The sequence below is a fragment of the Musca domestica genome, unplaced genomic scaffold, assembly GCF_030504385.1.
Source record: "Musca domestica strain aabys unplaced genomic scaffold, Musca_domestica.polishedcontigs.V.1.1 61, whole genome shotgun sequence".
In the NCBI taxonomy this organism is placed as follows: Eukaryota; Metazoa; Arthropoda; class Insecta; order Diptera; family Muscidae; genus Musca; species Musca domestica.
In genome coordinates this window covers 3,122,962-3,138,288 of record NW_026712367.1, presented here as the reverse complement: position 1 = coordinate 3,138,288, position 15,327 = coordinate 3,122,962, and the positions used below count along the sequence as shown (strand labels likewise).

Sequence of the window (15,327 nt, the reverse complement as noted above, 5' to 3'; positions counted from 1 at the left end):
AATTAAACGTTTGCCTGAAAGTAGGCAGCGAAAAATATTTTTTCCATTAATGCATAGAAAATATTTTTTAAACATATATATATAAATATATATTAAAAATATATTATTCAGAATTATTCCAATTTATATGGCCATACTTCACTTTACAGGGTGAGATAAAAAAAACACCATGATTTTTTTTCTTGTTTTTTGAAAAATTCACTTTTGTTGTATTAATGAAATTTTTTTCTTTAAAATCCACGTTTGTTGGAAACTTGAAATAATATTTTATAAAAAAAATCCACGTTTGTTGGAAACTTGAAATAATATTTTATAAAAAAAATCCACGTTTGTTGGAAACTTAAAAAAATCATTTTTAAAAAATCCACGTTTGTTGGAAACTTGAAAAAATCATTTTTAAAAAATCCACGTTTGTTGGAAACTTGAAAAAATCATTTTTAAAAAATCCACGTTTGTTGGAAACTTAAAATCATTTTTAAAAAATCCACGTTTGTTGGAAACTTGAAAAAATATTTTTTAAAAAAACCACGTTTGTTGGAAACTTGAAAAAATATTTTTTAAAAAACCACGTTTGTTGGAAATGTGAAAAAATATTTTTTAAAAAATCCACGTTTGTTGGAAACTTGAAAAAATAATTTTTAAAAAATCCACGTCTGTTGGAAATGTGAAAAAATATTTTTTAAAAAATCCACGTTTGTTGGAAACTTGAAAAAATAATTTTTAAAAAATCCACGTTTGTTGTATTAATGAAAAAATATTTTTTTTTTTTAAATCCACGTCTGTTGGAAATGTGAAAAAATAACTTTTAAAAAATCCACGTTTGTTGTATTAATGAAAAAATATTTTTTAAAAAATCCACGTTTGTTGTATTAATGAAAAAATACTTTTTAAAAAAACCACGTTTGTTGTATTAATGAAAAAATATTTTTTTAAAAAATCCACGTTTGTTGTATTAATGAAAAAATATTTTTTAAAAAATCCACGTATGTTGGATATGTGAAAAAATATTTTTTAAAAAATCCACGTTTGTTGGAAATGTGAAAAAATATTTTTAAAAAATCCACGTTTGTAGGAACTGTGAAAAAAAAAAATTTTTAAAAATCTACGATTGTTGGAAACTTGAAAAAATATTTTTTTTAAATCCACGTCGGGGCTATTAATGAAAAAATATTTTTTTTTAAATTCACGTCGGTTGTATTAATGAAAAAATATTTTTTAAAAAATCTACATTTGTTGTATTAATGAAAAAATATTTTTTTTTAAATTCACGTCGGTTGTATTAATGAAAAAATATTTTTTAAAAAATCTACATTTGTTGTATTAATGAAAAAATATTTTTTAAAAAATCCACGTTTGTTGTATTAATGAAAAAATATTTTTTAAAAAATCCACGATTGTTGTATTAATGAAAAAATATTTTTTAAAAAATCCACGTCGGTTGTATTAATGAAAAAATATTTTTTAAAAAATCCACGTCGGTTGTATTAGTGAAAAAATATTTTTTAAAAAATCCACGTCGGTTGTATTAATGAAAAAATATTTTTTAAAAAATCCACGTCGGTTGTATTAATGAAAAAATATTTTTTTTAAATCTACGTCGGTTGTATTATTGAAAAAATATTTTTTTTAAAAAATCCACGTTTGTTGTTTTAATGAAAAAATATTTTTTTTTTTAAAAAATCCACGTTTGTTGTTTTAATGAAAAAATATTTTTTAAAAAATCCACATTTGTTGTATTAATGAAAAAATATTTTTTAAAAAATCCACGTTTGTTGTATTAATGAAAAAATATTTTTTAAAAAATCCACGTTTGTTGGAAACTTAAAAAAAATATTTTTTAAAAAATCCACATTTGTTGTATCAACGAAAATTATTTTTTTTTTAAATCACGTTGGTTCTACTGATGAATTTTTTTTTTAAATTTCCTCGTCACCTCTGATGTACTCTCGTAAAAAAGTTTTTTGAAAACCATTTTATTTGATACCCTCAATGAACTTTAACCACATTATTTGTGTTGTTGTAATTTTTACGTAATTAAGTGCCAAATGTGTTAAGCACAACAGCACGCAATACGTAACTCCCTCTAATACACCTTCAAATACCGGTCATTTATTTAATAAAACCGTTGATAGGTTAAGAGAGCGAAGAGATATGGTGGGAGAGGGGGAGGGGGCGGTTTTGATAGTCAAGAGTAATAGCAAAACCAAAGAAAAACAAAAAAACTCATAACAAATGGCCAACGTACAATGTGAACGTGCCTGAAATCATAAACTAGAAAATGTTTCCTGTCATTATCCTTTTTATGTAGCACATTTGTTGTTGTTGTTGTTATTTTTTATTTAACTGAGTGCGTGTGTTTTCCTACTTTGTAATGAGCCATATGTTTTGAGGTAATGGATGTGTATGAAAAAATTACAAATACAAGCAGAGGACACGTGTAATGTGGTTGTAAGTGAGATGGTGGGAAAAATCACACAGACACACATACATGTATGTATACAGGGTGAGATGAAAAAACTGCAAACTTGAAGGCCATAATTCGTGGCAAAGGTGACCAATTCGAATAAATCTAAACTTATTCTGAAATTTGATGCTATTTCCGATATTTTTGCTTTCATTCAATAAAATTTTTAATTATTATTATTATTATTATTATTATTATTATTATTATTATTATTATTATTATTATTATTATTATTATTATTATTATTATTATTATTATTATTATTATTATTATTATTATTATTATTATTATTATTATTATTATTATTATTATTATTATTATTATTATTATTATTGCTATTACTATTACTATTATTATTATTTTATTATTATTATTATCATTATCATTATTATTATTATTATTATTATTATTATTATTATTATTATTATTATTATTATTATTATTATTATTATTATTATTATTATTATTATTATTATTATTATTATTATTATTATTATTATTATTATTATTATTATTATTATTATTATTATTATTATATATTATTATTATTATTATTATTATTATTATTATTATTATTATTATTATTATTATTATTATTATTATTATTATTATTATTATTATTATTATTATTATTATTATATTATTATTATTATTATTATTATTATTATTATTATTATTATTATTATTATTATTATTATTATTATTATTATTATTATTATTATTATTATTATTATTATTATTATTATTATTATTATTATTATTATTATTATTATTATTATTATTATTATTATTATTATTATTATATTATTATTATTATTATTATTATTATTATTATTATTATTATTATTATTATTATTATTACTGTTATTATTATTATTATTGTTATTTTTGTTTTTTTTTTTTTTTTTGTTATTTTTATGATTATTATTTTTTTATTTATTTTTTCTAATGTTGTAATAATATTTATATTATTATCATCAGTATTATTATTATTTCCATGTAAAAGAGTTTCCTCTCTCCTCTACTTCCACAAGAAAAAAAACAAAACATTTTCTTCTCTCTCTCTTTCTCTCCCTCTCCCCAACAATACCAGACCATTAGGTTTAAAACATAAACAATCAACAACAACATTACCGTTTCACCCACTCCCACTGCCGCTCTCACACGCACAGCAACACAACACAACTACAGTAAAGCCTACTTGAAGCCCACATAAATTGAGCTTACACCGTTGTTAGGGAGCACCACCCCACCCCCTGAGAGAAAAGAGAATATATCGGCCTCAGAGTATGAGAAATCCAGCCACATGCCATGCCATCACACACACACAGCCAACAACCCAAAAACACTTTGGGTAATCCTGTCTCAATGTTATTTTTGGGATTCTCCCTACACATGGGTGCTTGGGTGTATTGGTGTGTGTGTGTGTGTGTGTTTGTGTGTAAATTACAACCACGTTATATTTCACAAAGATAATCGTAACAAGAAATTTCGAGTAGAAATTGTAACAAGGAATTACCAGAAATAAAACCCCGAAAAAAACAAATAAAATGCGTGTGACTCAACCCAAGAAAAAAAAACAAAGAGAGAGGGGGGAAAAGGTATTGCCTCTTTTTTTCTATATAAAATATTGCCAACCTTGTTATCTACGTCATCACTTTTGTTTGATGTCTTAACAAGTAAATCTAGGCAATTTTAAATCAAAATGGAAAATTGCAAATGTTTCATAAAAGCAATTCAAATAAAGATGTAAAGGGATGGAAGTGGGAAATACCTAAAGCAAATCAAATTTGATTGTAAAATAAAAAGGGATTCAGGCAAATATGGGACAAATAAAAATTTTTTTATGAAAAATAAAATAAAAAATATATTTTCCAAATAAACACCAAATATGGATTGAAAAAAAGAAATCATTTCCCAAATGTGAATTTTAAAAAAAGAATTTATTTGATATTTATCCTGAAAAAAAAATTTTAATGACTTCAAAAAAAAAAAATATTTTCACAATTTTTTTAATGGCTTTTAAAAATATATATATTTTTTTCTTTTACGGAGATGACTACTACCACGATAGGATCCATTTTATTCAAAAAAAAATATGTTATTTGGAAAAACACCCATTAAATCAACAAATCTTGTTTTAGGACCACGCTGCGTATGATTGTTATTAATAGAAAGTACTTTAATGAAAATGCCTATATCTCCAGGAGTTTTGAAATTATCTTTAAAATTCTTGCGGATTTGAAAAGCTACGAAAATTTACTATCCACACAAAATATGTCGAAGATTCTTAAAATAATGAGTTATGGAATATAGCGGCGAAAGAAAAAAAATAAAATTAAATTATCCGAATGTCTTCTCACATGATTTTTTTCTGCAAAAAAGTCCTTTCCAAATTACTTATCCCATAGAACACTTCACATGAGATGACTTCTGTCCCGATAGGGTCCATTCTATTTCAAAATATATGTATAATATGGAAAAAATTCCCATTAAATCAAGAAAACTTGTTTTGGGACCACATTGCGTATGATTGTTATTAATAAAAAGTACATTAATGAAATTGCCTGTATATCCGGCAGTTTTGAAATTATCTTTAAAATTCTTACGGATTTGAAAGGCTAAGCTAATGTACTTTCCACATAAAATATGTAGAAAATTCTTAAAATACTGAGTTGTGGAATTGTGCAGTGAAAGAAAACAAATAAAATTTAATTTGAACGACATCTCTTCACTGGCAAGGATTGCTTCCAAAATACGCCACAGGAACTCTTGCTGTTCAAGACCCCTTACATAAATAAACAGTATTACAATTTCAAAATCCTGAAATGTCCAATATTTTAAAAAATATACACATTGACGGATGGGGCGTATGATTATTGTTAATACAAAGAACTTTCGGGAAATTTATCTTATCTCGGTAAGTTTTGAAGTTATTTTAAAGATTTTTCCCGTTTTGGGAAGCTGAGAAAAATTACTTTGCATAAAAAATGTGTGCACAATTCTTAAAATAAAGAGCTATGCCACTTTAACACAAAAAAATTAAAAAATATTTTATTTAAAAGACATCTCTTCGTTAGCAAGCATTGTTCTCAAAATATGTCACAGGATCTCTTGCTATTTAGGAGCTCTCACATAAACAATCATTATTGCAATTTTTATATAGCGAAATTTGCTGTATTTCAATAACTAAACACTTTGACCCATGGTGCGTATGATTGTTATTAATAAAAAGTACTTCCATGAAAATGCTTATATCTCGGGAATTTTTGCAGATATTTCAAAAATTCTTTTGGAATAAGAAGATAGGAATATGCTTCTTTAATAAAAAAAATATGGCACGATATCTAAAAACATTTATTTTAATAATTTCTGATGAAAGGAAAAAAATAGTTTGATGGACATAATTTCCGTGGAAAGGACTTTTTCCCAACGTGGAAAATAAGATGCCCTGCATAAAAAGTGATGTCTAACATAAGAAATCACATTTCCATTGATTATGCTGAGAAATATCGGGTATTTCATGAAATAAATAATTTGACCCATGCTGCGTATGATTATTAATAATTGAAGGTAATTTTATTAATTTCACTATATCTCGTTAAGTTTTTAAGTTATTTTCAAAATTCTTTCGAATATGAGATAATGAGAATAGGTTCTTTCTATGAAAAATGTGCCAATAAAACTTAAAATAATAGAATCTGTTTTTTAATCGCCGTTTAATAAAAAAATATTTTTTTTAAAAATTCAAGTTTAATTCAAAATTATTTTTTTAAAAAAACATTTTTCCAGTGATAAGTAATATTTTTCCCAATTCATAAATCATATGCCCAGACTTTAAAATACACACAAACACACATACATACTCAGACAAACTGATTGTGATGTCATTATCTTTATTTGAATGAGTCTGCCTTGGTGTGGCCGTTGTCTAAAATAGTGTTATTATCGTTACCAACATCATTAGCACCAGCAGAGAAAGACCGGCAACCCACCTTCTCCTCCTTGGACCCCACCTCCTCCTCCACCCCGTCTTCCACTACCTGAAAGCTAGCCAGGCAGAACCTCACACCTGTCTTTATTTCGCTGTCTGCCTGTCTAGTCTCCAAGGTTTACCCTCTGAGGTGGGTTATGGGTGGTGAGGGAGCACTTTCGTGTTACGCCAACTGACAATGATGATCTAAATGGTTTAGAGGCTCGTTCTATAGTTCATTGGGTCTCAAACGATTAAGGTTGTTGTCTTTATTGTTGGTCTTGTTGTATTTTATCATCCAAACTTCCCGTGGCCTTTTAAAAAAATTTATTTAACAACGATTTCGTTTTTCCTTTTTTCTCTCTTCTTCTCTCTTTGTTTTGCTATTTTCTTTTTGTCCTGTTTATTTTTGGTTACCGCTTTTCCTCTTTCATCTACCGTTTCTTGTTTTGTCCCTTTAACCATTTCATTTTTATTTGTTTTATTTGCCATCGACGACCATGGATTTGTTAGTCTGTCCGCCGAATGCTTTATTGTGGTTTGGGGGTGGTGGCGATGATGGTGCCGTTGGATATTTCCAGTGGCTTGTTGTTGGCGTTTTTGCCACCGAAACTTGGTAAACCATGATATCTTGTGTGATGTCATTCTGTGAATTTGAAGAAGGTTTTCATTTTTTTCTTAGGGATTTTCCGAACAGCGGTCGTATTTAAAATGTCATACCACATGACATTTTCTAAAAAAATTTTCTTTTCAAACTTTCATAGGGTCCGTTCAACTCCAAAAAATAGATGTTATATGGAAAAAATCCCATTAAATCAACAAATCTTGTTCTGGGACCACACTGCGTATGATTGTTATTAATAGAAAGTACTTCAGCAAAATTGCCTATATCTCGGACGTTTTTAATGTTATCGTTAAAATTCTGGCGGATTTGGAAAGATAAGAAAGTGTACTTTCTAGAAAAAATATATGGAAAATTCTTAAAATAATGAGTTATGGGATATAGCGGCGAAAGAAAAAACAAATAAAAATTAATTTTCCGACTCACATGAGTTTTTCTGCAAAAAAAAATGCTTTTCAAACTATTTTTCCCATAGAACACTTGTACGAAGATGACTTCTGCCCCGACAGGATCAATTCTATTCCAAAAAAAATATATGTTATATGGAAACAATTCCCATTAAATCAACAAATCTGGTTTTGGGACCATGCTGCGTATGATTGTTATTAATAGAAAGTACTTTAATGAAATTGCCTATATCTCCGGCAGTTTTGAAGTTATCTTTAAAATTCTTGCGGATTTGGAAAGCTAAGAAAATGTACTTGCCACATAAAATATGAACAAAATTCTTAAAATAATAAGTTAAAGAATATAGCGGTGAAAGAAATTAAATTTAATTTTCTGAACAGCGGCCGTATTGAAAATGTCATATCACATGACTTATCCCAGAGAACACTTTACAGGAGATAACTTCTACTGCGGCAGGGCTCATTCAATTCCAAAAAATATTTATAATATGGAACAAATCCCCATTAAATCAACAAATCTGGTTTTGGGACCACGCTGCGTATGACTGTTATTAATAGAAAATACTTTAATGAAATTTCCTATATCTCGGGCGTTTTTAAGTTATCTTCAAAATTCTTTCGGATTTGAAAAGCTAAGAAGGTGTTCCTGATACAAAAAATATCTGGAAATTCTTAAAATAATGAGTTATGGAATCTTGCAGCAAAAGTTAGTAAATGAAATTTAATTTAAATTACATCTCTTCATTGGCAAAGACTTCTTCCAAAATATGCCACAGGATCTCCAGCTATTCAAAAGCCCTTACATAAATAAACAGTATTACAATTTTAAAATAATAAAATGTCTAATATTTTAAAAAATACTCACATTGACCCATGGTGCGTATGATTATTTTGAATACAAAGTACTTTTGAGAAATTCATCTCATCTCAGTAGGTTCTGAAGTTATTTTAAAGATTTTTCCCGATTTGGGTAGCTGAGAAAATTTATTTCCAATAAAAAATGTGTCGAAAATTCTTAAAATAAAGAGCTATGCAACTTTACAACAAAAAATAAAAGCATTATTTTATTTGAATGACATCTCTTCGTTAGCAAGCATTGCTCTCAAAATGTGCCACAGAATCTCTTGCTATTTAAGAGCTCTCACATTAATAATCATTATTGCAATTTTTATATCGCGAAATTTGCCGTGTTTCAATAAATAAAAACTTTAACCCATGATGCGTATGATTGTTATAAATAAAAAGTACTTCCATGGAAATGCTTATATCTCGGGAAGTTTTGCAGATATTTAGAAAATTCTTTTGGATATAAGAAGTTATTAATATTCTTCTTTAATAAAAATTATGAAACGAAATCGTAAAATAATTTATATATAAGTTATTGATAAAAACAAAAAGTTTATTTTAATTAGATGGACATAATCTCCGTAGAAAGGACTTTTCCCCAACTTTATAATCGTTGGGGATGTCTTGCGATTTAAGAACCCTAAAACTGAAAATATGAGATAATACATTCTTTGGTGAGAGAAAAAAATGTAAAATGTCATTTAATTGAAATGTTATTGGCAACAAGGATTTCTGCCTTGCAACCTCAAGGATATCTTGCATACATAAGAAATAAATATGTCATGAAATAAACTCTTTGGCCCATCCAGCGTATGATTATTATTATTAGAAGGTACTTCTATAAAATTGCACATAAATTGGTCAGGTTTGAAGTTCTTTTCAAAATTTTTTCGAATATAAGAATACCAATAAATCTCAAAATAACAGATTATGTGGATTTTTGGCGAGAAAAAATATTAAATATGTCTTTTGATTGAAATGCTATTACCAACAAGGATTTCTGCCTTGATACCCTAGAGGGTCTCTCGCCATTTAAGAACCCTAACATAAGAAATCGTATTGCCATTGATAATGCTGAAAAATATTGGGTATTTCATGAAATAAACATTTTAGTTCATCGAGCGTATGATTGTTATTGATAAAAGGTACTTGTATAAAACTCACTATATCTCTGGCCGTTTTGAAGTTATTATAAAAATAATTTCAAATATGAGAAGCTCACAATATATCCTTTCGATGAAAAATATGCTAATAAAACATAAAATAACAGAACAGTCTTTTGATTGAAATGTTATTGGCAAAAAGGTCTTTACACCCTCAAGGATATCTTGCTATTTAAGAACCCTAACATAAGAAATCACATTGCCATTGATAATGCTGAGAAATAACCAGTATTTCATGAAATAAACACTTTGACCCATGGTGCGTATGATTGTTATTAATAAAAAGTACTTCCATGAAAGTTATTATGTCTCTGGAAGTTTTGAAGATATTTTTGAAATTCTTTCGGCTAATAAGTACTTTCATAGAATAGCTTATATCTTTTAAAATCTTGCTGATATTCAAAAAATTCTTTTGATATTTAAAAGCTAAAACTATATTATTTCTATGAAATGTAGAGAGAAAATTCTTAAAATAAAAAAAAATGCTAATAACACAAATCAACGTTGGAAAAATATATATTTTAAAAAATCTACGTTAATTAGAAATATGAAAAAAATAAAAAAATCGGGTTTGTTTTATTAATGGAAACATATTTTATAAAAAAACACGTTTGTTTTATTAATGGAAAAATGTTTTTTAAAAAATCCAAGTTGCATCTACTGGTGAAGAAAAATTAAAAATATCTACGTTATAAAAATATCTAAAATATTTTTTAAAAAAATCCACGTTGGTTCTACTGATGAAAAAATATCTTTTAAAAAATCCACGTTTATTGGAAATATAAAAAATTATTTTTTTAAAAAATCCACGTTGGATCTAATGAAAAAAAAAATTGTTTTTAAAAAATACACCTTGGATCTACTGAAGAAAAAATATTTTTTAAAAAATCCACGTTTATTGGAAATATAAAAAAATATTTTTTAAAAAATCCACGTTGGATCTACTGATGAAAAAAAAATAAAAAAATCTACGTTGGATCTACTGATAAAAAATATTTTTTAAAAAATCCACGTTGGACCTAATGATAAAAAAAATATTTTTTAAAAAATACACCTTGGATCTACTGAAGAAAAAATATTTTTTTAAAAAATCCACGTTGGATCTAATGATAAAAAAAATATTTTTTAAAAAATACACCTTGGATCTACTGAAGAAAAAATATTTTTTAAAAAATCGACGCTAAAAATATTTTTTATAAAATAAAAAAATACTTTTTAAAAATCCGTGATAGTTAAAAATATAAGAAAATATTTTTTAAAAAAATCCACGTTTGTTGAAAATATGAAAAAAATATTTTTTAAAAAAATCCACGATTGTTGGAAATTTGAAAAAATATTTTTTAAAAAATCCACTTTGTTGGAATTTTTGAAAAAAATACTTTTTAAAAAATCCATGTTTGTTGGAAATTTGAAAAAATATTTTTTAAAAAAAATCCACGTTTGTTGGAAATGTGAAAAAATATTTTTTAAGAAATCCACGTTTGTTGGAAATATGAAAAAATATTTTTTTTAAATTAGCGTTTGTTGGAAATATAAAACATTATTTTTTTAAAAAATCCTCGTTTGTTGGAAATATAAAAAAATATTTTTTAAAAAACCCACGTTCGTATTTAAAAAATCCATGTTGGATCTACTGTTAAAAAAATATTTTTTTTGAAAAATCGACTGATAAAAAAATATTTTTTAAAAAAGCCACGTTTGTGGAATATAAAAAAATATTTTTTTTTCAAAATTAACGTTGGATCTACTGATAAAAAAAATATTTTTTAACAAATCCACGCTGGATCTAATAATGAAAAAATATTTTTTAAAGAAACCACGTTGCATCTAATGATGAAAAAATATTTTTTAAAAAATTCCACGTTGGATCTAATGATGAAAATATGAAAAAATAATTTTTAAAAATCCACGACTTTTGAATATATGAAAAAATATTTTTTTTTTTTTAAATCCACGTTCTTTTTATAAACGCAAAAAATATTTTTTAAAAAATCCACGTTCTTTTTATAAATGCAAAAAATATTTTTTAAAAAATCCACGTTCTTTTTATAAATGCAAAAAATATTTTTTAAAAATCCACGACTTTTAAAAATATGAAAAAAATATTTTTTTAAAAATCCACGTTCTTTTTATAAATGCAAAATCTATTTTTTTTAAATATCCACGTTCTTTTTATAAATGCAAAAAATATTTTTTAAAAAATCCATGTTAGTTGAAAATATAAAAAATATTGTTTAAAAAATCTAGGTTTGTTTAAAATATGATTTTAAATAAAATAAATAAGTAAAAAGTTAATGATTTATAGTGAAACAATATTTTACAAATATCTACTGATGAAAAAAAAATAAAAAAATCTACGTTGGATCTACTGATAAAAAATATTTTTTAAAAAATCCACGTTGGATCTACTGATGAAAAAAAAATAAAAAAATCTACGTTGGATCTACTGATAAAAAATATTTTTTAAAAAATCCACGTTGGACCTAATGATAAAAAAAATATTTTTTAAAAAATACACCTTGGATCTACTGAAGAAAAAATATTTTTTAAAAAATCGACGCTAAAAATATTTTTTATAAAATAAAAAAATACTTTTTAAAAATCCGTGATAGTTAAAAATATAAGAAAATATTTTTTAAAAAAATCCACGTTTGTTGAAAATATGAAAAAAATATTTTTTAAAAAAATCCACGATTGTTGGAAATTTGAAAAAATATTTTTTAAAAAATCCACTTTGTTGGAATTTTTGAAAAAAATACTTTTTAAAAAATCCATGTTTGTTGGAAATTTGAAAAAATATTTTTTAAAAAAAATCCACGTTTGTTGGAAATGTGAAAAAATATTTTTTAAGAAATCCACGTTTGTTGGAAATATGAAAAAATATTTTTTTTAAATTAGCGTTTGTTGGAAATATAAAACATTATTTTTTTAAAAAATCCTCGTTTGTTGGAAATATAAAAAAATATTTTTTAAAAAACCCACGTTCGTATTTAAAAAATCCATGTTGGATCTACTGTTAAAAAAATATTTTTTTTGAAAAATCGACTGATAAAAAATATTTTTTAAAAAAGCCACGTTTGTGGAATATAAAAAAATATTTTTTTTTCAAAATTAACGTTGGATCTACTGATAAAAAAAAATATTTTTTAACAAATCCACGCTGGATCTAATAATGAAAAAATATTTTTTAAAGAAACCACGTTGCATCTAATGATGAAAAAATATTTTTTAAAAAATTCCACGTTGGATCTAATGATGAAAATATGAAAAAATAATTTTTAAAAATCCACGACTTTTGAATATATGAAAAAATATTTTTTTTTTTTTAAATCCACGTTCTTTTTATAAACGCAAAAAATATTTTTTAAAAAATCCACGTTCTTTTTATAAATGCAAAAAATATTTTTTAAAAAATCCACGTTCTTTTTATAAATGCAAAAAATATTTTTTAAAAATCCACGACTTTTAAAAATATGAAAAAATATTTTTTTAAAAATCCACGTTCTTTTTATAAATGCAAAATCTATTTTTTTTAAATATCCACGTTCTTTTTATAAATGCAAAAAATATTTTTTAAAAAATCCATGTTAGTTGAAAATATAAAAAATATTGTTTAAAAAATCTAGGTTTGTTTAAAATATGATTTTAAATAAAATAAATAAGTAAAAAGTTAATGATTTATAGTGAAACAATATTTTACAAAAATCAGACCAAAAATGATTTTTCTAATTGACTTCTCCTATGAATTTTCCTATGGGAAAAATTTTCTCTGATATCATTTTCCACAGAAAAATGATTTTTCAATGACTTTTCCATAATGTCCATAATGAAAAAAAAACTTATTAATCATTCGCCTCAACAAAATCCCAACATTAACGACCCTGACCGAGTAGGCTTTTCAAAATTGGGTCAAATATAGGAAACCACTGCAGTCATGTGACGGTCTATCTATTTTTTTGCTGTTTCTTTGCTCCAAAGAAATTTAAAGGCCTTTAATGCCACAGCAAATGAACTAACAACAAGAATGGCAGTGACAACAACAACAACACACACAAAATCACTGTCAACCGCACACAAAGGCCCATAGCAAGGACAACAGTACTTGTGTGGTATATACAGGATAATGGAAATGAAACACAAAACACACACACAGTGGACTGCTAGGGCACTGCTTTGCTAAAAAAAGGTGGGTTCAGTCTGTCATAAAGGCTTAGAGAATTGAAGGAAAAAAAAACAGAATAACCACAACAACCAAAGGGAAAAGCTGCTGAAGGCATTACCTCACTTCCGTGTTTAGCTAGACAAAAGCGGATGTACATTTGGTTGGGAAAAAAAAAACATTTTTCTCTCTAAGGATTTCTTTTATTTTTAGATTCTTTTTTAAATTTAAATAAAATATTTTCATTAAAAAATAAATTTTTTAAATTGCAATCTGTTTCAAATACCCATTTTGAAAAAATATTCCTGGTCTCTATTTTCCTTTTGGGGTTCTTTTGGCCATTACAAACAATTTTCCATGGGCCAAAACTTCACTTCGCTTCACAACCAACCAACCACCACCAAAGTGGCTTCTTTTTTCCTTCTGGAGTTTGAGTAATTTTTTGGTGGAGTATTTTCTTCTTTTTCACAATTTTCCCCAGAAAGGATTTACACAACACAGATATTTCTCTTCGATTTTCTTCTTCAATATTTTTCTCTTTTTGTTTCTTAATTAAAATATTTTTTTAATATAAATCTTCACCTTTTTTTATCTTTTGCAGAAAATTTCCTACTTTCTTTAACAAAAAAACTAATTTTTTCTTTGGTATTTTGTTGCTATTTCATGGCACTTTCTAATGCATTCTTGCCACTTTTTTTGTTAATTTTATTTCATTAAGGGTTTCTTTTACTTTTATACAATTAATTGGTTTTTTTCTTGTTGTTTCTTTTTCTGTTTAGTTAATTAAAAATCTTTTGTTCCTTTGGCAAGACTTCCCGTTTTTTTATAACCGAACATAACAGCGCACGACTCAAAACTGCATTCGACCAAATGTCTGACAGATTTTCCTCAATGGTTGGTGTCTCACATTGAAAGACATACAATAAAAACAACAATGAGTTCCTTTACTTTCGTACTCTCTCTCTCTCTCTCTCTTTTCCCATAAATACCATACAATACAATGCTCCCCCACATGAAAGGAAAACACTTGCTCTCTGCCTTGCTCTATCCCCAAACAAATGCTCCCTATGCTCATTTGGGTTTTGCTCAAAGAGTTCGGTGTGTGTGAGAGCAACAACAAACATGCGCACTTGCATTGTTTTGGTTTTGCTAATTGGCAAAGAACCACAACAACAAACAAACACCATAGCCATTGCCATCGGCTGGGCTTTCGCATTCCTCGTCGATACAATGTATTTTGGGGGGAAGCAAAGACAACAGCAGCAACAACAACTCCTTAATGGTTATACAAAACACCCCCAATCAGATGCTACGCTCTTTGCACACAGAGAGTTGGTCGTTTTAATCAAAACCGAATGGGAAAGTACAGAGAGAGAGAGTAGAATTCCCTTATCAAAAGGATCTGAGTGGCAATGTGACATATGTGACAGACAACCAAAGCAGCCATAAAATCAACAATCATCAGAAACATATGGTTAAATTATGGCAAGAAATTAAATAGAAAATATTTTAATTAAATAAAAAATGAAAAAATAAATAAATAAAATAAAATGAATATGGGAAAAGAAATTAACAATGAAATACTTAATTAAAAATAGAAATAAATGAAAATCAAATATTTAAAATAGAAATAAAAACTGGATAAAAAAATAATTTTTCCAACGAGGATTTTATAAAAAAATATTTTTTCTTG

At 25.9% G+C, this 15,327-nt stretch overlaps 1 protein-coding gene across 1 annotated transcript in view; it reads right to left on the bottom strand.

Moving 5' to 3' along the window:
• The window catches only part of LOC101900176 (F-box/LRR-repeat protein 16), a 142,776-nt gene extending 128,295 nt beyond the window's left edge, over window positions 1–14,481 (bottom strand). The window contains exon 1 of the mRNA XM_059129454.1: window positions 14,217–14,481. The gene's annotated coding sequence lies outside the window, so the exon portion shown is untranslated. The remainder of the gene's footprint in view (window positions 1–14,216) is intronic.
• Between the last annotated feature and the right edge of the window lie 846 nt (window positions 14,482–15,327).